The sequence below is a fragment of the Sus scrofa genome, chromosome X, assembly GCF_054392235.1.
Source record: "Sus scrofa isolate SSC_HxYL_T2T_F1_AM1 chromosome X, Sscrofa_HxYL_maternal_Yorkshire_Landrace_v2.0, whole genome shotgun sequence".
Lineage (NCBI taxonomy): Eukaryota > Metazoa > Chordata > Mammalia > Artiodactyla > Suidae > Sus > Sus scrofa.
In genome coordinates, this window is record NC_139401.1 from 88,080,437 (window position 1) to 88,103,282 (window position 22,846).

Sequence of the window (22,846 nt, forward strand, 5' to 3'; positions counted from 1 at the left end):
TGCAGTCTACAGCCTAAGAATATGAGATTTATTAAAAGGGGGGGGGGGGACAAAGAAGTTCAAAGAGAAACAGAGAAAACCAAATCAAAGAAATCAGGAAAGAACCCTTGAAGGAAATAGTATCTGGGTTGAACTGTGAGTAATGAGCAGGATATCCAAAGGCAGATACAAAGAGAGGGCATTTGAGTCAAAAGAGCAAGAACAAGGGCCTACAGGTGATAAGGATCAGATACCAGAATGTTCAGATAACAGAGTCCAGTTTTGCCTAAGCATGGAATATGGACAGGATACAAAACTGAAAAGGTAAATTGAGATCACATTGAAGAGGTCAGAAAAGTTTTACTTTGATAGTCAATGAGAAACATTAATGTTTTAAAAGAAGAGAATGATGCAATGGAGCCTACTTTGGGAACATGAGTTTAGAAGAACTTTTAGCCTGAGACACAGTCTACCTCTCTATCCTCACAATCTTTTAATCAGCAATAGACACAACTACATGAATGATTCTTCACTTTGCAATAATAAGAACAGTTGTTTGTGAGTTCATCAAACTACTGCTATCAGGATGAGGTAATTTTAATGTAACAGACTGATTTCAATATTCCCTGGTTCACTATCCAACTAGAGAGAGTGTAAACTTGTGTTTCTAAAAGTCCATTGGGAAAGGATTATGCAAAATCACCCTGAAGAGAGAAAGGATGGAGAGAAGTACTTAGATAGGTGGAAAATAGCTGGACCTGGGTCTATGATAGTGTCCAAGACTGGAAAATGACTATGCTTTTTATGATTCCACAAAGAGCTGGGACATATGCTTTTAAGCCCTGAGAGTCTACATGGAAGAGATGGAGCCTCAGGTGAGTTCCATCTAGAGAATGTATATGCTAGTACTTCCATCCCAGTCCCAAAACCTGTACCCAAACCAGTCAGAGAAAAAGCGGTACCATCACCCCCAGTGGAAAAGGAAGTCTCGGGATCTTTGTGGACTTTGTCACTAAGGGATTTTCTCCAACTCTGGACAGCATAATCCCTAACGCCCACCCCCCAAAGCCTTCCCACAACTGTCATGGGGAAAACAAATCTATCTCCATATTAGATTGGTTCCTTTTACTTTTAACCTTTTTGCTTGGTTGCTTGTGCTTGGTCATGCTGACCCTGTACCTTTTGTAAAAGAATGCTGCCTATAGCCTAAAATACATAGGATGGTCTATTCTCAGGGCTCTGACCTTTAAGAGCCCATTTATATAGAGGAAAAAAAAGTGGCAATAGAGAGAATAACATTTGTCTTGGGTTTTACAAGAACATCATGACCTGACCTAAGTGGACAGCTGCAAGAGCAAAGGATTCCAATACCAAGAAGTTTGTCACAAATAACCACTTCCCTCCCTCACCTTGCCTTTAAAAATGCTTTGTTTAAACCCTTCAGGGAGTAGGGTTTGGGGGGGATGGGGGCCTTAAGCCACCCATCTCCCTGCATGACCTACAATAAACCTTTCTCTGCTCCAAACTCCAGCATTTCAGTTTGTTTGGCCTCGCTGTGCACCACACGAACTTGAATTCGGTAACACAACCCTGGAGAGATGGGAAGGGAGATCTGATAATGAGTGATATTAGATCCTTCCCACGGTCCCCATGAGGGGGGCTTTGTGTCAGATTTAACTTGGTTTAGAAAATAATGGGGAGTTCCCGTCGTGGCGCAGTGGTTAACGAATCTGACTAGGAACCATGAGGTCATGGGTTAAATCCTTGGCCTTGCTCAGTGGGTTTAGGATCCAGCATTGCCGTGAGCTGTGGTGTAGGTTGCAGACGTGGCTTGGATCCCGCGTTGCTGTGGCTCTGGCATAGGCCAGTGACTATAGCTCCGATTCGACCCCTAGCCTGGGAACCTCCATATGCCATGGGAGAGGCCCTAGAAAAGGCAAAAAGCCAAAAAAAGAAAAAAAGAAAGAAAGAAAGAAAAAGAAAATAATGGGATATTTACTATATCTATATTGTGTGACAGAGTAAAATTAATACCTGGTGCACTAGCTCTGATTTAGAAAACCTGAATTTTAACAGGTGGCATTAAGTTCTATAAAAGAGCACCTTGTTATTGGCTATGACAGTAAATTACACTGGTATTTGCATGCTTTGCTGAGTGTAATGAGCCCTTTTTGTATAACAAGCTTTGATAATTCCATTATCACAATGGCAGGTACCTATAACAAAAAATACAGCTTTATGACAGAAGAAATAGAGGATTCTACCCAGTTGATAGATTTTTTTCCACTGAATATGTCATAAGAAACTCTACAAAATTATCCTTTGCTCATCTTATACAATAAAACTTATATTGTCACTGAATTTCCATATATTCCCACTTCTTCCATATTTGGAATCAGGTTTGCAATATGCAATATGCAAAGCATGCATATAAACACACACATACACAATTTTAGAGGATTCTTACCTCTCATATTTGACTTAATGGGGGAAATCTCTTCCCTAGCATTTCAGCATTGGCAAGAAGCCAATCATTAGCTCAGCCCTACAGCATCCCTAGGTTCCTTGGTTAATGAAAATTACCAGCAAGTATGTAACTATGGTCAGGAATTGAAAAGCCTTGGGTCAACAGTTTTAGCACAGTTTAAAAACCACTTTTCAGTGCCAAATGACTAGCTCAGCCTGAGAACCATCTTTGGGTCTTCCATATTCCCTAATGTATAGAAAATAATATCTCTCTCTTAACACTGGTCTTTCCACCCTCAGTAGGCCCCTTTTAAAAAAAAATTCTCGGAGTTCCCGTCGTGGTGCAATGGTTAACGAATCCGACTAGGAACCATGAGGTTGCAGGTTCGGTCCCTGCCCTTGCTCAGTGGGTTAAGGATCCGGCGTTGCCGTGAGCTGTGATGTAGGTTGCAGACACGGCTTGGGTCCCGAGTTGCTGTGGCTCTGGCGTAGGCTGGCAGCTACAGCTCTGATTAGACTCCTAGGCTGGGAACCTCCATATGCTGCAGGAGTGGCCCAAGACATAGCAAAAAGACAAAAAAAAAAAAAAAAATTCTCCCTTTTTATCTCCCTCTATCCTACCAATACCCCAAGTCCCAAATGCAAACTCCAGGCCCAGATTATATATTCATCACTTCCAGTGCTCTCCATAGCCTAATACAATAAAATCAATGCAACAATGTCACTTGTCAGTCTCTTTGTACATAAGATAAAATGATGCCATCTGTGAGAGAAAGTAATGTGGGGTAATGAGTCATCTCCAACTCCTATAAAATAGCCTAGTCAGTCAGGGCCTGCGGAGAAAATGATGAAGAGAGGGCAATCAGAGAATCAGTGCACTCATGATTCATTTCTTAATTTATAGAAATGTGAAGTTCTTTTAAGCTGATATGAGCATAGCAACTGACAAACCTGCTATGCACATCTGCACTTTTATTATACTTTTATTATACCTGCTAAGCACACCTGCATTTTTATGATAGACTTTGCCTGAGGCCATCAGAGTAGCAGGGCCAAGAATACATTAGTAAAATTAGAAGAAATATCATCAGGCAGCTTCAGATGCATGTAAACAATTAATAGCTCATTAAGGAGACTTTCGCTTTTGTGGGAGCCTATTCTTTCCTTGACCGAATTCAAGGTGGCTTAATGAATTGAGGCCTCCATTATGAGAGTCAAGAGTTTCACAGTCTGTGTCAGTGTCTGACTCAGAGTTCTTTTAGCATACTTATTGCACTAGAATCATCTACCGAGTTTATCCATATTTATTACGGCAGGCCAACCAGAAAAAATTTACCTTTCTAAATTCTTTTCACAGTCCTGCTTCTGTAATATCCCTATCTCATTCTGGGTATAAGTTAAATATACTGGATGCATGCAGACATATTTTAGCCTCTGGAAGGAGACTGAGAAAGAGAAGTGTTAGCAGTAAAACTGAGAAGAAAAAGGGCTGATGCAGCAGTAAACTGGGTGCTTTTACAAGCAATTAACCCCCTCCCAAAAAAATAAAAGAAAGATAATCATGGTAGAAATTTTTCAAACCTATCTCCATAGTTGCAATCAGGATCAAACTTTGTAACATCACAGTCTGCCCAGTATGTTCACTGAAGACACTTGCGATTTATTTGGCATTTTAAAGCTTTGCTCCCAAACCAATAATTGAACTTAACTCTCTGATGCAAAGTTGCTAATTTTCTAAATGATACCCTTAAATATTTTTTGATTTATAGACCTCTAATTGAGCTTCAAAGATATACTTTGAAATTGAGCATAGAGGTGAAAAGAATGGATCTTAGTAGGTCTCATTCTACAATGAAACAGTACCATCTGATATGCTGGAAAATGAGAACATAATTGAGGTAAAGAGGTCTTGCGGTTCTGCACTATTGCTGAAAAAATGCTGGCTCAAGATATAATTTTAACATGTGCGATGCTGCAGTAGGATTTATTTCATCCTCTGGCTAACATTTATTGAACACTTACTGTGTGCCAAGCACTGAGCTAGGAATACAGGGCTGGGATAAATGAGTGTCTGACCTCCTGGTGCTTTCATTCTGATTGAGGAAACAGATGTGTAAATTGCTAATTACACTGACATCCCTTAAGTGTCATAAATTAAGCATGACTTGAGCATTGTGAGGGTCCTCCCCAAAGAAGCAGCCTCTTGAGGGTCACCCCACCAAGGCCTGTAGCAGCCGACAGCCAGTGTCTCTAGGTACAGGACACAATAAGCATAACACACAAAAGGACATGCATCATGTTATCTTCACAGCATGTGATCTTTGTCTTTGGAACAGTTAGGTTAACAGATAATTCTGCCTATGATTATCACATTAATGTTTGCGTCTCTGCCTCAAAAAGGAGGACCTCAAGAGATGGTCAATTATTATTTGGTAAATAATGAATAGATGTTTTCAAGCTACAGGAAGCGATTTATCATGAGAACTTTCACAGAACATCAATTCCTAGAACTTGACCCTTTCGACAAGCTACTTCTTAGGTTTTCATTCAAATAGTTCACCTATCCCAATATAGCCTGCCATCCTCTGACCTAAATAGGTAACACAAGCATCGCCAGATATACACCTCCACCACACCAGTTATACAACATAAGGTATCATGAATATTTCACACCATAAGGTATCATGCATTATTAACAATAACAGTATAAGCATACCTCAGAGATAATACAGGTTCAGTTCCAGACCACCATAATAAAGCAAATACATCAATAAACCAAGTCACATGAATTTTGGGGGTTTCTCAGTGCATATAAAAGTTATGCTTTCACAATATTGTAGTCTATTAAGTGTGCAATAGAATTATGTCTAAAAAAGAAATATACATATTTTAATAAAATATCTTATTGCTAAAAAGTTCTATCATCTGAGCCTTCAGCAAGTCATAATCTTTTTCCACTAGTAACATCAAAGATCACTAATCACAGATAACCATAATAAATATGATAGCAATAAAAATATTTGAAATATTGCGAGAATTACCAAAATGTGACACATAGACACAAAGTGAGCAAATGCTATTGAAAAAATGGCGACGAGAGCCTTGCTTAACCACAGGGTTGCCATAAACCTTCAATCTGTTAAAAAATGCACTATGTATGAAACACAATAAAGCACAATAAAGCAAGGTATGCTTGTATATTAACAATTATGTTCATGATTAGCAATAATACAATAGGAATTGCATTAGTATTGATCATATTAGTGGTGTTTCTATTAAGTCTTGATAGATTTTCAACAGATGTACCATAATAATCATACATTGAATTACAACTTTATGCCAGTAGGAGTAAATTGAAAGAGAACTAAAAAAAAAAAAAAAAAAAAGTCCAACTAGACCTGAATACTAAACTGATGAGATTTCAGATCCATCCTTTGAAGGTAAGATGTCAAAGCATCAATGAAGGAATCAGACATTCAACCTTGACAGAAAAGTACAGTTTTAACTCAGAACACTTCAATGTGTAAAGGGTACCTGCGAATTAACCCTGTATTATATAAAATCTAGCCAAGGAAATTGAACTCTTGGGAGACAAACCACCACACATAAGACTGGAATTCCCTTTCTTAGCCTTCCTGTCTGCTGAGTATGTCATTCTAGTATAATATAAACAGAGAATGCATGAGGAAGTAATTTCGTGGATGTTAAGGGAATTTTGTGTAGCGATCTCTGTATGCAACCAGAGACTGAAATATTTGACTAATAAATCTGTTAAAATTCATTCCAATATTTTTATTGGCAGGTCTAAAACAATCTGGTTCTCTCTCCAAGGACCAGGGTAAACCCAAGGACTGTCATAATGTTAGCCTAGGTTAGAACTGGAATGTTTCTGAAATTGCAAGAAAGCTTAAGACAACTTAGCTAGAGGAAGAATTTCAATCTTGAACAAAAATGAAAAAATGAAACAAAAATGAAAAAAAAAACAGAAAAGAACAAAAACAGAAAACAAAATAATGTGAGTTTATAACCAAGAAAATAAGAAGTCTATGAAGTCCAAAAGGTTAGGTTCTACTCTTCATTGCTAAGGCAAGAACAAAAATGATATCAAAAACTGATAGTGATGCAATCTAGGCAAATTGCTCTGGATTGAAGTTGGGAATGCTGAAATGATATCAGTCTCCCATTTTTATTCTGTCAGTTCATAGCCCAGGGGGAAATTCTTGCAGTTAAAGAAGCAGAAAAAGACCAGATATAAGCAAGCATGAGATTTCACATCATGACATATGTTAGGTGTTTCATTTGACACATCTTTTTCCTTCAGTCTATTGTAAATGCCAGACCATTAATCTACTGGCAATGATACAGTGACTACTATTTATTGAGTTTCTCCCATGTGTCAGGTGCTTTAGAAGCGTTATTTTTTTTAATATTTATAATTTTTAGTCCCACTGTACAGATAATGAAATCCAAGAATTAAAGTAATCATTGAATTGAAGTAACTGACACAGATTAATTATCTGGGCTAAGTTTTGTGGGATTTTTTTGTTTTGGAGTTTTTTCTCTTTTTTGGCCTCCCCACAGCATGTGGAGTTCCCAGGCTAGGGATCAGATTGGAGCCACTGTTGTGACCTAAGCCACAGCTGTGGCAACGCCTGATCCTTAATCCACTGTGCTGTGGGGGGAGGTAGGGGGAATCGAACCTGTGTCCCAGTGCTCCCAAGATGCCGCCCATCCCGTTGCACCACTGTGCCACAGCGGGAACTTATTCTTGGAGATTTTGGTGGGTATTTTTGTTGTTGTTTCCTTTGGGGTTTTTGGTTGTTTGTTTTTGTTTGTTTGTTTTTTGCCTCTTGAGCCTGGATTCTTTCTTCTCCTACCTTGCTTAGGAAATATTCAGAATCTGCACTTTAGCATGATTCCCAGGTGCTTCACTTGCACATTAAATTGGAGAAACACTGTATTAGGCTACACATCATGCTGCTTTCCTTCTGTTTCTCTCATTAGTCAAACACACAAAGACACTCACATACAGAATGGGGGGTGGGGAAGAAGAAACAGTATAAGGAACTATCTACTAAAAGAGTCAGAAGAGGCAATACACATTTTCTAACAATCTATGTAAATATCATATGCATCTGTAAACTGGGATCTTTAAAATTGCTTTTATATTATATCACCTCTTTGGATTCTAAAATGTTTACTGAATAAAATATTAGGGAAATATTGGGGAAAATGAAATACATTAATTTGATAACAGCATATAGAAGAGCATAAAAAGAGAAAGAACAGAGGCATAAATCATATGAAAAAAACAGGAGTCTGGACTTGCTGTGCTTCACACTTTGGTAATAAGTACAGCAGCAATTACAAATGATTCTCGAATGGCTGTGGCATAAGAAAACCCACCAGCTGTAATAATTACAATCCAAGCTTTTGCACAAGTCGTTTTCCCTGAAACTGCAGAAATGAGGGCACCATGGGAATTCCAGACATTGACATAAGTTTACCATTACTTTTGGTTGGCAACAAACTTCATTTCCAGGTGCTGGACCACTGCAATCCAAAGTGTCAGTGAGAACAAAAACCAAATGAGGAATAACCTGCATTTGGTCTCATTTTCCCTCCTTAACAAACTTTCTCTACTATAGATTCTTTCATTTCCTTTACCTATGCATCTCATGTATAGGGAACATTTAAATTAAGTAGATTGATTCAATTGGAAAATTCTGCTTTCAGTAGAGTCTGTGTGTATGCAATACCTGATATAGGCATTTAACATTGTAGCATGGGTGATTCTCTTTCTTAAGGCTAACGAAACTAATGCACCAGCTCAATGCTTCTTCGAAATTTCCATGCACAGACATCAACTGGGAATCTTGTAAAATTGAAGATCCTAATTCAGTAAGACTTGGGTGCATTTCAAACATCCCATGTGATGCTGTTGCAGCTGGTCCAAGACCATGCTACACCAGAGAAAATCACTGCATCTAATTCAGTAGTAGTGAAATATGTACTTCTTCAGTCCCCTTTTTCATTAGACAAAACTGTTATCTTGTAAAATTATACTATTAAAAGTAACATATAGTGAAACATTTTTATTATAGGTAACTTGGAAAACCAGACAGGTGGAAAGATTAAATTAACATAATCTGACCTCCGAGACATAACTATTACTAACATCTGGCTGTATTTCCTTCCAGTCTTTTTTTAGTGCACATACATCTATTTTATCCAAAAGGATTGTTACCATCTCTTTCCTATGGATTTAACAACCAGATCTAGACCATCTCACACAGCTGCAATTCAGCTATCAAAGCTGCAAATAACATATTTCATCCCAGACATATCAATCATGCAGAATTTTGAATGCAATACCAGGTAGAAGCCACAAAGCCAACTCATACCTGGTTATCTATACACTGTAATGAAGAACACCAACAATTCTGTAAAACCTTGAAGCGTGGTACACCACAAGTATAATGACATCATAGCTACACAGGTGGCAAGGACAGAGAAGGGATCTCCTCTTCTCAAAAAGATATTACATGTCTTCAGAGTGTTGCCTTTATTTTCAAACCTGCTCTCCAGAGATACCTCTTGGAACTTTTTACAGTCATTCACTTATATCCAGTGGGACCAGCTTACTGAGACGAGCTTAAGTTGTGTCCTCTTTTAATTTTTTTCTTTCTTCCAAAGCTTGCTCGCCCTTCTTGACTTTTTCTTGGCAGGCTGTAGATCACAGCTGTTTCAACTGATGGGGCAAGAGTCAGACTCTTCTGTCCAGGTGCTTCTTTTCATTAACACTTGGTCTATTCAGGCTGTCAGACACACTGTTATACCCGTGACAACTAAACAGTTGGTAGACAACAGATACAGGTGGGCTACAGGATACACTTGTCACCCATCTGTAATACTAAATGGCAGGACAGAAATGGTTATGTGCAATATTCTCTGCTATTTAATATTGATGAAGTGTCTGTGACAAATTATAAAACCAAAGTTGTACCTGGAAGGAAAGTTTCAATGAAAGTACTCAGTCGAAATGTAAACATGACAACATAGATGTGTTTTCCTATGAAAGCACTGATACGATATAAAATAATTTTTCACAATTTGTAGCCAAAGTAATGAACAAGATTTGGAAAACTGCATGAAATTCTTTAGTGTCGGCAACACAAACCTGGGTCTGGTAAACTAATAATCTGATGTTATCCATTTCTGGGTACATTGCCTATACTTTGGCACAATGGTTCTCAGACTAGTGTGCATGAGATTTATCCAGCAGGCTTGCGAAAACATGGTTTACCAAGCTGCCCCCAACCGAGAGTTTCTAAGTACCCAGATGAAACAAATGCTGCTGGTGTGATGCCCACACTTAGAACACTGCTTTATTTATTTATTTATTTATTTATTTATTTATTTATTTATTATTAAAGTGTAGTTGATTTGCAATGTTGTGCCAATTTATGCTGTGCAGCAAACTGAGTCAGTTATACATACATATCCCAAGAGATTGGCTATAGTTCCCTGTGCTGTAAAAAAGGACCTCATTGACCATCCATTCTTTGTATTTCCTAACCCCAAACTCCCAGTGCACCCCATTCCCACTCCAATCCCCCTTGGCAACCACAAGTCTGTTCTCCATGTCTGTGAGTCTGTTTTGTACTGCTTTGGAGAAATGCTTATCAAACCTTACCATCACTGGGGCAGTTGGGGGAGTGTTTAATAAAATTCTAGGGCCTCAACTTCTATAACTTCAGTCAATGATTCTGCTGCAGATGGTGCTGATTAACCACATTCTGATGAACATTATTTTCAAAGAAATAGGTTTCTGCACCTGGAAAACAGTCAGAATTACTTAAGCCAGAGCGTCCCAAACTTTTAAGTGCATACCAATCACCTGGGGATCTTCTTAAAATGCAGATTCTAATTCAGCAGATCTGGGGTGAAGCCTAAGATTCTACATTTCTGATAGGCTCCCATGTGATGCTAAAAGGGCTATTAAATTATAGATTCACAAGTCCCAGCCCAGAGATTCTTATATCAATAGAATAGGAATATATTTCCAATTTAAGAGAATGCATCTAGGAGTTCCCATCATGGCTCAGTGGGTTAAGAACCTGACTAGTATCCATGAGAATGTGGGGTCAATCCCTGTCCTTGCTCAGTGGGTTAAGGATCAGGTGCTCTGCTCCCATGAGCTGCAGCATAGGTTGCAGATGTGGCTCAGATCTGGTGTTGCTGTGGCTATGGCTATGGCTGTGGCATAGGCTGGCAGCTGCCGCTCCAGTTCAACCCTTAGCCTGGGAACTTCCATATGCTGTGGGTGTGACCCTAAGAAGAAGAAAAAAATAAAAATAAAAGAATGAATCTATAATACCCTCAGTATATTTAAATTCTTTTGGTCACTACCTGTTACCAAATTTTTTAAGATTGATTTTTGTAGGATTGATATGGTTACCATTGATATTGTATAGTGAGTCCTAGGAGAACAGATTTTCTGGAATCTTTTGGGAAAAAATTAAAGAGGACTTGTAAATGGTGAGAAGGGCCTAAGGCAGATGAGTGGTTCCTTGTAATGAAAAAGACTTGGTGCGATAGACCGTATTTTCCCCAAATGGCTGCAATAAAATAATTCCCATCTCACCTAATTCTCTACAATATAAACTTGATTTTCCTCCTATTTATTGAGAGGTGGGGTCTATGTACACTTCTCTTGAATCTAGGTGGTCTTTTGATTTCCTTGTAATCAAAAGAATGTTGCAGAAGAGGAGCTGCATATCTTCCTGACTTCTGAGGTGAGATCAGAAAAAGCAGTGCAGCCACCATCTTGTTCTCTGAAGACTCCTGCCTGGAGTCCTGAGCCACCATATGCAAAGTCTGACTACCCAGAATCTTCCACGTTGGGAGGAAACCAAACCACACAGACAGGCCACATGCAGGTGCTCCCACTGACCACCTTAATCTTCCAGGCCCTGCACATCAGTGTAGGACATGTGAATGAAGAGCACTCAAATGATCCCAGTCCCAATGTCAAGACAGCCAGCCTGTTAGTCTCCCCATTTGAGGTCCTGAATATTATCCAGCAAAGACATGTTGTTCACTGTGTCTTTTACTAATTCCTGACCCACCAGTGTTCATGAATATAAAATTCTTATTGTTTTACATCATTCAGTTTTAGGTGGTTTTTAACTGAGCAAATAGGAGCACTGAGATGATACAAGCGTATGATTTTCCGTAGGAGATAAATGAGGACCTTGGAGGCAAATAGCACTACTTTCAGACCCACTACAGAGGAAATGAGAAGAAATTCATAAACACACTACTATATATAAATACCTAAGTAACAAGGACCTACTATATAGCACAGGGAACACTACTCAATATTCTTTAATAAGCTAAATGGGAAAATAATCTGAAAAAGACTGAATATATGTATATGTATAACTGATTCACTTTGCTGTACACTTGAAACTAACACAACAGTATAAGTAAACTATATTCCAATATTTTTTTTATTTTTATGGCTGCACCTGTGGCAAATGAAAGTTCCCAGGCTAGGGGTTGAATTGGAGCTGCAACTGCAGGCCTATGCCCACAGCCACAGCCGCACCAAATCCAAGCCACATCTACAAACTATGCTGCAGTTTGTGGCAATGCCACATCCTTTACCCACTGAGTAAAGCCAGGGATCGAACCCACATCCTCATGGACATTAGTCAGTCAGGTTCATAATCTACTGAAACACAATGGGAACTCCTCCAATAAATTTTTTTTTTCATTTTAGGGCCAAGCCCACAGCATATGGAGCTTCCCAGGATAGGGGTCTATTCTGAGCTATAGCCACTGGCCTATGCCACAGCCACAGCAATGCCAGATCCAAGCCGCATCTGTGACCTACACCACAGCTCACAGCAATGCCAGATCCTTAACCCACTGAGCGAGGCCAGGGATTGAACCCGCAACCTCATGGTTCCTAGTCAGATTGGTCTCCACTGAGCCACGATGGGAACTCCATTCAATAAAAATGTTTAAGTATTTTTTAAAAGGCATCTAGTAGCTGAATATCTATACAGTATGAATACTTTTTCTTTTCATTTTTTAAAAAAATTTAAGTATAGTTGATTTACAAGGTTGTGATAATTTCTGCTGTACAACAGAGATTCAGTTATACATGTACATATATCCATTCCCTTTCACATTCTTTTCCCACATAGCTTATCAGAAAATATTATTTTTACAGAATAAAATGCATATATTTAAACACAATTACATTAAGACAGATTATTATATCTTGGATCTTAAGAAACAGATTAAGTGTCTCCCTCTGGAGAAGTGGAATGGAAAATATGCTGAGACAAACAGGAAATTTATTATATGCTTTATCCCGTTTTGTATGGCTTTCATCTTTACTATTTAGTATTATCTATTACATTTCAATTTTTCTTTAAAATTAGCATTATATTAAAATTGTGTATATTATGCAGCCAAAATTTATAAAGAATAAAAACTTGTATACAATTAAATATTTTATATAGCATAATAAAAAGAATAACTTAACTGGTAAGAATAACAAAAATAATATACCCTCTGAAAATAAGTAAAATATAAAATGCATAAATTGGTTAAAAAACAGCGGAACTATATAAATATGTCCTCATAATTTGTTACATCTTATTGATTCTTCAATATAGGCATTACACCATTTTAGGTGATGTGATGAACAAGACATCATAGACCTTACATTGTACCATGGAGAGAAATGGTTATTAATAATACAATTGTAGAACTGTATTATTTAATTGTACAGTGGCATTATTTAATTATAATTATCATACATTCTTTGATGGAGAGGAAATCAGAATCAGATCTAAGAAGACTTCAGCATTCCAAGAATGATGTCAAATGACCCCCTTCATGGTGGATTATGCACTTATTTATTATGAGATGTATTTCTTCTTCAGAGATTCCTTGTTTGTGTATCAATTGTAGATTTTTGGTTTGATATAAGAGTCTACATGTATATGAGATTATTTCAAGTTGTTGTTCTCTTAGTTGCAAGTTCATCTCCAGTATCCTGCATTTGTACCCAACTCTTCTCTTGATTTCTGATTTTGGTGGTATAATTGTGCATGGATGATTTCAAATTTTTACTGTATATATATACCTTTTCTGGTGAGCCTTGTCATTTGTGGAATTTTTGTTTCCTGCTGCTGTCTTTTCTTTTCAGCCTAGAGAAGTTCCTTTAGTATTTGTTGCAAGGCTGATTTAGTATTGCTGAATTCTCTCAGCTTTTGCTTATCTGTGAAGGTTTTGACTTCTCCTTCAAATCTGAATGAGAGCCTTGCTGGGTAGAGTAATCTTGGTTGGAGGTGTTTTCCTTTCATCATGTTAAGTATATCATGCCACTCCCTTCTGGCCTGCAGAGTTTCTGCTGAAAAATCTGCTGATAACCTTATTGGGGTTCCCTTGTATGTTATTTGTTTCTTTTCCCTAGCTGCTTTCAAGGTTTTTTCTTTGTCTTTAATTTTGGTCAGTTGGATTAATATGTGTCTCAGTGTATTCCTCCTTGGGTTTATTTTATATGGTACTCGTTGTACTTCCTGGCTTTGAGTGAGAGGTTCCTTTCCCGTGTTAGGGAAGTTTTCAGCTATTATCTCTTGGAATATTTTTTTCTGTCCTCTTCTCTCTCTCTTCTCCTTCTGGCAACCCTATAATATGGATGTTGGTGCATTTAACATTGTCCCAGAGTTCCCTGAGACTCTCTTCATTTGTTTTGTCTTTTTTTCTCTTTTCTGTTTTGCATCCGTAATTTCCATGAATCTGTCCTCCACCTTGCTTATTCATTCTTCTGCCTCCTGTATTCTGCTGTTAGCTGCTTCTAGTGAATTTTTTATTTGTTATTGTATTTTGCATCTCTTTTTGTTTAAGTGTTATAACTTGTATCTCTTTTCTCAGTGTTTCCTGTAAGTTATCCATCTTTGCCTCCAGTTTATTTCCAATGTCTTGCATCCTCTTCAGCATCAAAAATGTAGTCTTTTCCCTGGAGGCTGAGAATCTCCTTATCACTTAGCTGACTTTCTGGGGTTTTTCCTTTCTCCCTCATCTGAGTTATAATTCTCTGTCATTTCATTTTTATAGGTTTTTGCTGTGGAGACCTTTTTACAGATAATAGAGTTGTAGCCTCTCTTACTTCTGGTGTCTGCCCCCCTTGTGGCTGAAGTCTGTATGGATGCTTGCTGTAGGCTTCCTGATGGGGGGGGCTGATGCCTTCCCACTGGTAGGTGGAGCTGATTCTAATCCCTCTGGTTGGTGGGGCTTAGTCTCTGGATGGGATTAGAGGCAGCTGTGTGCCTGAGGGGTCTTTAGGCATCCTGTTTTCTGAGGGGTGGGGCTGTTATCTCACCAGGATTGTTGTTTTCCCTGGGGCTTCTCAGCACTGACTGATGGGTGGAGCCAGATTTTCTCAAAATGGCCACCTTCAGAGAATGGCAGGGCTGCTGAATATTCTTGAGAGCTTTTCTTTCAACGTCCCTGCCTCACAACTAGCCACATTCACCCCTGTTTTCCCAGGATGACCTCTGAGAACTGCAGTCAGGTTTGACCCAGATTCCTAAGGAGACCTTGCTTTGCCCTGGGATACAGTGCACGTGAAAGTCCATGTGCACCTTTTAAGAATGGGGTCCCCATTTCCCCCAGTCCTGTGGAGCTCCTGTGCACAAGCCCCACTGGCCTTCAATGCCAGATGCTCCATGTTCTCTTTCTCCCAGTGCCAGATCCCATCACATGAGGGTTTGATGTGGATCTCAGAACACTCACTCCTGTAGGTGAGTCTCTGTGAACCAGTTAGTTTTCAGTCTGTGGAGCTTCCCACCTGGGAGGTATGGGGTTGTTTATATCATGAAATCTCCCCTCCTACCTCTTGATGTGTCCTCCTCTTTTTCTTCTGGAGTAGGGTATCTTTTTTAAGGTTTCCGATCCATTCAGGTGGAGATTGCTCAGCTTTTAGTTGTGAATTTTGTTGTTTTTAGGAGAGAAGTTGAACTCCAGTCCTTCTATTCCTCCATATTAATCCTCTCTAGTATGAATACTTTTGAGGTCATCTTTTTCCCCAAAATAGTATCTACGTGATTCACTGATGTTGTTTCATGTACCAGTACTTCACTTCTTTACATTGTTGAATAGTATTCTATTATATGAATAAGCTATAATCCCTTTATTCATTCTCTTGCTCATGGATATTTCCATTGTTTCCAATTTTGGGCTATTATTAACAAAGCTGCCATAAATATTCTTCAAGAATAATTCTTTTGTGAAAAGTAAGATTTTCTGAGCATATATATAGTTTGAAATCTAGATTTATAGGATTTTTCAAACAAATGTATGATCCTGTGTATACTTTTGGCTTCCTCCAATAGTGACATCTTGCATAACAATAGCACAATATCAAACCAGGAAACTGACATTAGTATAATCATCAGAGCTTATTGTGATTTCACCAGTTTTACATGTACTTGTATGTAGTTCTATGCAGGTTTATCACATGTGTTGATTCATGCAACCATAAACTAAGTCAAGATATACAACTATCCCATTGCCACAAAAATCTTCACAGCCCCATCACCAGGGGTAGATTTCATCTCAAGAAACCACTTTCTCTGTTCATCCACATGAAGCAACTTCTTATCCTTTCAAGTTTTATCATGTTGTCAAGACTTCCACCTAACTCACACACATACCTTACAGAATACATATATGGGATGAAGTCCAGATACGATTTGTAGTGTGTTTTCACTCCTTTGTATCATTTTAATACTTTATATGATTTCCAATATTATAAATAAAAATTATCTATGTATGGCTATATTCTTACTAAGTTGGTATCTATTTTCTTCTAATTCTAGAAAATAATACTTTTTTGTGGCTAATGTGAGTTGATGAGTGAGTGAATAAAGGCGCTTTTTTTGTCTTTTTTTTTTTTTTTTTTTTTTGTCTTTTTAGGGCCATACCCACAGCATCTGGAGGTTCACAGGCTAGGGATCTAATCGGAGCTACAGCTGCCAGCCTAGGCCAGAGCCACAGTAACACCAGATCCAAGCCACATCTGTGACCTACACCACAGCTCGTGGCAACAAGGGATCCTCAACCCACTGAGTGAGGCCAGGGATCAAACCCGCAACCTTATGGTTCCTAGTCGAATTCATTTCTGCTGTGCCATGACCAGGAACTCCTAAATGCACTTTTTTGACATTCAGGTATACCAAATAAGTGTATGTTTTCTAAATCTTATGGCATCTCAGGTTTTCTAGAGAATTTGCCTTATTGTCTCAATGCTACTATGATACATTAATTTGAAAAACATAGTCATCGATATGAGATACTTTATTTTGGTGATAGGGATTCATTATTATTTAACAAGTATAAAATTTTAGGGTAGTTGCTCTCATGCTTAATTACTGCTATTACTGTGTTTAACTGGAAAGGTAGTTATTGGAACATATTACAGTATATTTCAAATAAATATATTCAATAGGTAAAAGTAAAATTATCACACATAAAATGTAATGTTAATGCAAAATTAGATAAGATTCTTCAAAACCAAAAATTAAGTTAAAACAGAAGTTACATTTTAAAATTTTGCAAATATTTGCAAACAATGCTATAGACAAGGGATTAATTTCAAAAATAGACAAATAGTTCATATAGCTTAATATCAAGCCCCCCCAAAATTCAATAAAAAAATGAGCTGAAGACTTAAATAGACATTTCCCCAAAGAAGACATAAAGATGTTCAACAGACACATGAAAATATGCTCAATATCACTAATAACTAGAGAAATGCAAAGCAAAACTACAATGAAGTAGCACCTCACCAGTCAGAATGGCCATATCATTAAATAGTCTACAAACAATAAATGCTGGAGAAGGTGTGGAAAAAAGAGAACTCTCCTACTCGGTAGGAATGTAAATTGGTACAGCCACTATGAGAACAGTATAGAGGTTCTTTAAAGAACTAAAAGAAAAAAGCCACAATTCAAAAAGATGCATGCATCCCAATGTTCATAGCAGCACGATTTACAATAGCCAAGAAATAGAAGCAACCTAAGTGTCTATTGACAGATGAATGTATAAAGATGTGGTACATATATACAATGGAATATTAGCCATAAAAAAGAATTGAAATAATGTCATTTTCAGCAACATGGATGGACCTAGAGATTATCAGACTAAGTGAAGTAAGCTAGACAAAGTCAATTTTCATATGATATCACTTATATGTGGAATCTGGAGTATAAATGAACTTGGCAAAACAGAAATAGACTCACAGACATAGAAAATAAACTTATGGTTACCAAAGGGGATAGTGGGGGCAAGGGGAAGGGATAAATTTGGAGTTTGGGATTAGCAGATACAAACTACTACAGAAAAAGCAGATAAACAAATAGGTCTTATGTATTACACAGGGAACTACATTAAATATATTATAACCATTTATAATGGAAAATAATCTGAAAAAGAATATATAACTGAATCACTTTGCTGTACACCTGAAACACAACATTGTAAATTAACTATACTTCAATCTTAAAAAATGGTTTAAAAAATTTAAAAGTTATTCAATACTCTAATGCCAGCAACTAAAACAAGCTTTTTATAATTAAATATCTTCAATGCATATTTTCTTGTATGAATCACTAGGAAAATGAAAGTTTATAATGATAAGGAGATAGATGGGAGTAAAAGATGGAAAAAGAGAGGGTTGAGGTTCTTCACTGGAAGTGAAATTAGGTATAGAATTAGGTATAGAATTAAAGCAATTAGATGGATACCTCAGAGGAAAAAATGTTTCTCTTGATTCATGCAAGTAATCCAGACAGAAATAGGTAGTTTAGAGTTGTCTGAATTATCTTGCTAGTCACCTAAATTCCCTATTTCATTTTGATATAAAATTTTAGGAATGATACACCAGACATAAGAAGCTCATTCTGAAAATGAACTACTATTTATATACAGCAAGTCCCAGAGCCCTACAGCACGATTCTTTGACCCTGAATCCACAAAAGTCAAATTGCAACACAGATCTCAAGGAAAAGATATAATTATCTTCTATTATGCCAATCAGGCCTTAAAAAATAGCTAGAGTATTGGGGGGAAAAGGAGAGGTCAGAGGTAAGAGAACAAAAGCCAGCATTTAATGAAAAGCTATCTACTAACTCTAAAGTAGAAGAGGGTGTCGTTGCAAGCACGCACATGTGTAACACTCAATACATTTTTTTTTCCCAAATGGACTCTCAAAACCTCACCCAAGGAGTTCCCATTGTGGCACAGTGAGATGAGACCCCTATCTATGAGGATGTGGATTCGATCCCTGGCCTTGCTCAGTGGGTTAAGGATCTGGCGTTGCTATGAGCTGTGGAATAGTTTCCAGCTGCAGCTCTAATTCGACCCCTTGCCTGGGAACTTCCATGCCATAGGTGAAGCCCTACAAAACAAAACAAAACGAAACAAATGAATAAACACAAAAAAAAAACCCTCACCCAATTCTCTAAATCCTGGCATTCATACAGTTTCCCCACTAGCCTCTAGCAATGGGGTTTTTGTTTTGACATGTTTCAGTCAGGAGAAAAATGTGTTCCCATGACACGGGTGTTGTGCAGCTGCTTGATGATTGTTACAAGTTCATCCCAATGTTCTCTCACAAATATATGTGATGCTGCCAGCTCCGCAGCTCTGGTGTTCAACATGCCCGGTTGGTGTTTAAATGTTTCTCCATCTGACAGAGTAGTGCTGATGAAATCTGTTAGAAATGGCGACTACTCTGCCAACTATTTGTCAGCTTTCTCTGAGAAACCTCCAAGAATATCCATCCAGCCACAAATGACAGCCATTGTGGTCCCATTGCCAGTGCCTTCATCAAGCTGAAGAGGCATGGATTTCTGACAGCATGATGATCCATAGCAGATTTCTTCTGACCAGAAGGAGTTCCTCAAATAGAGATAATCAAGGCATTCTGTTGAATTAGGCCAAATCTCCAATAGCAGAAGAAGAGAAAATCTAGGCAAGAACATCATTTGAATAGAGACTTAGGGCTTGTCTCATGTCTGAGACCTAGATATCCTAAAATATATAGTACTACAAGTTCTAAAATGAACAAGAAAACAAGTAAATAAGATAATGTTTTCTTTTTGTTTTGAGACATTATGCTGGCCTAATACATGTCAAGTAAAATAATTTTCATTCTTATATCGCGAACACTGATTCAGAAAACCTCCTTTTCTACTGGGATTTCACAAAACATGCTTTTATATACAACTGTGTGTTCATGTGTGTTTGTGGGGGGGGGTCATGCACAAAGGGAGGCTTCAAATTTTTTTCCAACAGATGATTTTTGCATTCAATGTATATAAACTATGGCTTGGAAAAAGAGCATTTTAAAAGGCTGCTATAGGATGGAATCAATTATTTAGAAAATGAATAAAAATTATTTAGAAATAAACCTTTCCATTAAATCTTAAATCTAAATATTCAGACTCTAGTCACCTTAACAAGAATCATGACTGAAAATACTGAAAACACAGTGATGTTTCTTATCTTCTATTCCTGGCTCTAAGTTAGCAAATCCCATGTTTCTGAGTTTTAATTGCCCATCAATGATATGTTTCCAAATTTAATCTACTTCTTGGCACCAGAAGCAGCAAAACATTTGTTCCCTTTCTTCTGGATACAGCTGCAATCAATTGGATGCACAAATAGCATGAAGGATACTACAGGGAATCTCTGCCCCTTCATGAAATGGAACAGAAATTTGGATGATGGTAGTTTTTACACAATCAAAACAAAACAGCCAGAGCAAAAAAAGATAATCAAGCCAATCCTCTCCAAGTATTCAATTGGAAAGGCATATTTACCCCTAATTCTTAATGCTTTCAATATTTTCAGATATTCATATACTCTGTTTAAAGACATGCCAAAGGTAAAGTTGCTAGTACCATGATCATTGATTAAACAAGTAGAGGAGTAGCAGCATGCAGAGGGTTTTTACATGGTCATTTACCCACTGAACACTTTTACAAAATCTACAAGCTATTAGGATGGAAGCTGAGAGAATCATTTTGCTTAAAATTCACATATGTAGGCTTGTGATAGCTCAGACTTATTAACTATCCCAAATACTCTTAGTCAATCATCTTTGGCACTAGAATGAGATTTTCCCTTGTGTGGAATTTAAAATATGTACTGTTTACCAAGTAACACCAGTTCTTTCATTAAAGTAAAAGGAATTATCTTGTGATCAGGAAATAGAAGGCATGCTAATTTGAGAGGCCTTGGAACTGAGTAAAAGTTTATCCAACTTGAGTCTAAATGGCTAATATCAAATCAAACATTGCATTTAAACTGGCTGACCAAGTCCAAGAAGTAGCTAAACTAATTTTTATATTGAATTCCTCATAGTGATAGAGAAAAGATAGAAAGTAAGCAGACAAGCAGGTAATACAAGAAAATCAGAAATAGTTCCTCAAATAGTACTTAGCACAATTAGAGGAGGAACTCAGTTAACTACAGGTAAGAACAATAACAATCAAAGAGGGAAGTAATTGTACATCTAAATTTGAGAAGGAAAATAATGGAGCTTCTAGATCATAAACATATGAGATTATCTTCATGATGTTGGGGTAGGGGAGAATTTCTTAAGCAAGAATCATAAAGCATTAGCCTTATGCTTATACATCTAGGGTAGATGGATAAATTAGACTACATTACAACTAAGAATTTCTATTCATCAAAAGACACCATTAAGAGAGTAAAAGGGTAAACCAACAGTGAGAAAAGATATTTGCAATGCATATAAATAACAAGAGACTCACATTCAGAATATATAAAAACACTTACCAAAAGTAAAAAGCAATAGAAAAATGGGTAAGAGTCTTGAACAGGCACTCTTCAAAAGAGGATATCTGAATTGTCAATAAACATTTGAAAAGGTGTTCAACCTTATTAGTCATCAGGGTACAAATTCAAGCTTATAACAAATACAATTGCTTGACAAAAATTAAAAGATACACGATTTCAAATGATGTTATGGAATTTTCACATACTGCTGATGGTAATATAAAAACCATTTTATAATATGGACTGGTGTTATCTTTTAAAGTTGAAGATACTCATTTCCTGTGACCCATCAACTCCCCTCCGCAACAGGTACATGTAAAATAAAGTTAGGAGCAGCACTGTTTGAAACAGACAAGAATTGAAAACAATTCAAATGTTCATAAACACTATCTATGGACTGGACTATTCATCCATCTGTATGCTGTTTAGTGATGAAAATGAATTAACTACAGCTATTTGCAACATGGATGAATCTCATAAACATAATTTTGAGCAAGAAAAAAAAAGCAAGACATAAAAGAGCATATATAATGTCATAGCTTTCATATAAAATTTAAAACAGGAAAATCTATTATATAAATTTTTAGGTACACATATATTAATGGCAAATCTATAAAAAAGAGCAAAAGAGTCACTGTTAGAAAAACCATAATAGTATTTACTTTTTAGAAGAGGGAGGAAATTTAACCAGGAAGGGACATACAGGAATTTTCAGCCAAGGGAGTGGGGAAAGATGGTTGGTAATGTTTTATTTCCTGACATTGGTGGTAGTTAAAATAAAATTCACTATATAATTATTCATCCAACTGTGCACTGATGTCTTATGCTCTTTTAATAGGTGTATCATATTTTCATTAAAATGTTTTTAAAACACAAAAGGCAATTCAATAAGTGAGAAAATTACAGAGATTAAAATATGTACCTACAAAGAGTTCTCATCGTGACTCAGCAGTTAACGAAACCAACTAGCATCCATGAGGATGCGGGTTTGATCCCTGGCCTTGCTCAGTGGGTCAAGAATCTGGCATTTCCGTGAGCTGTGGTGTAGTTCACCACAGGTGCAGCTTGGACCTGGCGTTGCTGTGGCTGTGGCATAGGCTGGCAGCTACAGCTCCGATTTGGTCCCCAAGCCTGGGAACATCCATATGCCACAGGTGTGGCCCTAAAAAGACAAAAAACAAAAACGTACCTACGAGGAGTTCCCGTCGTGGCGCAGTGGTTAATGAATCCGACTAGGAACCATGAGGTTGCGGGTTCGGTCCCTGCCCTTGCTCAGTGGGTTAATGATCCAGCGTTGCTGTGAGCTGTGGTGTAGGTCGCAGACGCGGCTCGGATCCCGTGTTGTTGTGGCTCTGGCGTAGGCGGGTGGCTACAGCTCCGATTCCACCCCTAGCCTGGGAACCTCCGTATGCCGCGGGAGCGGCCCAAAGAAATAGCAAAAAGACAAAAAGTAAATAAATAAATAAATAAAAAATACAAAAAAAATGTACCTACGAGATTATTTTTAATT

The 22,846-nt window shown here is 37.6% G+C and overlaps 1 long non-coding RNA gene across 5 annotated transcripts in view; it reads right to left on the reverse strand.

Moving 5' to 3' along the window:
- The window catches only part of LOC146394699 (uncharacterized), a 759,738-nt gene that overhangs the window by 206,259 nt on the left and 530,633 nt on the right, over window positions 1-22,846 (reverse strand). The window contains exons 5-6 of one of the 5 annotated variants that reach the window (XR_014834667.1): window positions 21,337-21,401; window positions 16,812-19,500 (exon numbers count right to left, since the gene is read on the reverse strand). The exons of the other annotated variants lie outside the window; for them this stretch is intronic. This is a non-coding gene — a long non-coding RNA (uncharacterized LOC146394699). Of the gene's footprint in view, window positions 1-16,811; window positions 19,501-21,336; window positions 21,402-22,846 lie in introns of those variants that run through there. 5 annotated transcript variants of the gene reach the window in all.